We start from the raw sequence: 2302 nt of genomic DNA, 5'->3' as shown, positions 1-2302 counted from the left end.
GAACCTATCTTGCATTAAATTCACAAAAACTTTTATACTCCTTTTGTAAATACTTTTTCAAACTATGAATCAGAATAGCCACATTTGGAGCACTTTCTGTATCAGCTAATATTTTTAGATAGTTCAAACTTGGTCCTAGCCTACAACTGGCTTGATTCTGGAAAGTAGATCTTTTACAACTGCCTCAACACACAGAAACCTTTTTTTTTTTTTTTTTATTTATTTTTTTTTTTTATTTTTTTTTTTTAAAGAAAGACAGAGAAGGAAGGAAGGATAGAAGGAAGGATAGAAGGAAGGAAGAAAGGGAAACATCTTTAAACATTTTCTTATATTTTGTTTGTTTGTTTGTTGTTTACATGGGCTGGGGCCGGGAATCGAACCGGGGTCCTCCGGCATGGCAGGCAAGCACTCTTGCCCGCTGAGCCACCGCGGCCCGCCACACAGAAACCTTTTTAAAAATAGATACCCCAGGAAGTTTTTTGTTCACATGGTCATACCCTGATGCTTAGATGTTCCGATATCTAATACGGCGGCAGTAGTTTTGATAGCCAGTCATTTTTTTCCATTTTTTTTTTTTTTCTTTAGAAACCAACAGGGGATTATAAGCCTACAGGGGAACAACCAGATCCAGCAGATCTCAAACTATTGTGTGTGTGAATGAACACTTCCTTTTGCTTCGTATTTGAATGCTATATATCTTGTTTTGGATTGTATATTGTGTTTGTATATTATGCTTTGATTCCTGGTAACTTCTCATGTCATGGAATTGATTTGTATTGAACACAAACTGTAAATAGAAAATGGCAGAAAGAGCAAAAAAAAAAAAGTACAATGTTTTAAAAGCATCATCATCAAATTTTTTTTTTTTGCAATTTCTTACACATCTACGTCGTTTGTTTTATTAACACCGTCGCTTTTAACGAAAAAAAACCCTACGAGTAACTACGAAGAACTCTAAAAGAAATAGCTCTTTTCTTTTTTTCAACGCACACATTGGGCCTTGATAAAAATCAAGGCCTTCAAAAAATTGTTCAACGACTCATAACTGCTTCTCTCCACGGAAATCTTTAGTAAAAGGCGAAAGATTTATACGATTTGAAGAGAAACTAGAGCATCATCATCAATTTTAACAAATGTTACACACCAATGCAAGGTTTCAGTGGTGGGGTGGTGAATGGGAATCCTGTGATTTTTCTTTAAACCTACAACTTCTCTAATAAATTTTTCTTTAAAGTCACATACATGGCATGCAAACAATTAATGGGAAATGAAGTCAAATGTTGGGATGGAGACTTACTAAAATATATAATTTTAAATATAATTTTCTAACAAAAACACCTTGTAGCATTTGTAATATATTTGGACTTGAACTCTGTAATGATTTTATTTGTTAAATTTTCTTATTTTCTTTAAGGGTTTCTGAAATTGAGATGAAATTCAAAAAATTTTAAATTAACCATTTTAAAGAGACCCACCCAATCAGTGGTACTTAGTACATTCAAATGTTGTGCAACCACAAACTCTGTTTAGTTACAAAACATTTTCATTGCCCACAATAAAACCCCATAGCCATTAAGCAGTTACTCCCATTTTCCTCCTCGCCCAGCCCCTGGCAACCACTGGTATTCTACCAGACTCTCTAGATTACCCTACTCTGGATATTTCATATAAGTGGGATCATACACTATATTACATTTTGAGTCTGATTTCTTTCACTCAGCATGTTTTCAAGATTTACCCACATTATAGAATTAAGCAAAAGTATTCATCCTTCTCATGGCTGAATAATATTCCATTGGATATACAGACCACAGACATTTGGGTTGTTTCCTCCTGTGCTGGTTTGGAACTATTGTGTACCCTTGAAAAGCCATGTTCTAATCCAATTTTGTGAAGGCAGACCTATTGTTGGGTGGGGCCTTTTGATTAGGTGGTTTCCATGGAGGTGTGACCCCACCCATTCAAGATGGGTCTTAATTCACTTACTGGAGTCCTTTAAAAGTGTGACATTCTGGAGAAAGCACAGAGGCTTGGAGACAGAACACCCTGGGAAATGCTAAGGAAGGACCCACAGGAGCTGAGCGAGCCACTAATAAAAATGCATTTTAACTTTAGAATAGTTTTAGATTTACAGAAAAGTTGCATGGTAGTAAAGAGGGTTCCCATATATCCCACACTCAGCTGCCCTATTGTTATTATCTTATGTCAGTATAATACACTTGTCACAACTAATACTGATGTATCATTATACTGACACATTACTCCACTGATCCTGAATAAGTGCTGATTCACTGTTATAAAC

At 35.5% G+C, this 2302-nt stretch overlaps 1 non-coding gene across 1 annotated transcript; it reads right to left on the bottom strand.

Moving 5' to 3' along the window:
• Positions 1–996: 996 nt before the first annotated feature.
• LOC143681756 (U5 spliceosomal RNA) lies at positions 997–1115 on the bottom strand. Its single transcript, XR_013174817.1, has one exon. It is a non-coding gene; the product is annotated as a U5 spliceosomal RNA (small nuclear RNA).
• Positions 1116–2302: the final 1187 nt, after the last annotated feature.

This window comes from Tamandua tetradactyla, chromosome 4 (genome assembly GCF_023851605.1).
Source record: "Tamandua tetradactyla isolate mTamTet1 chromosome 4, mTamTet1.pri, whole genome shotgun sequence".
In the NCBI taxonomy this organism is placed as follows: Eukaryota; Metazoa; Chordata; class Mammalia; order Pilosa; family Myrmecophagidae; genus Tamandua; species Tamandua tetradactyla.
The sequence above is the reverse complement of the archived record's forward strand: the minus strand, read 5'-3'. Positions and strand labels throughout refer to the sequence as shown.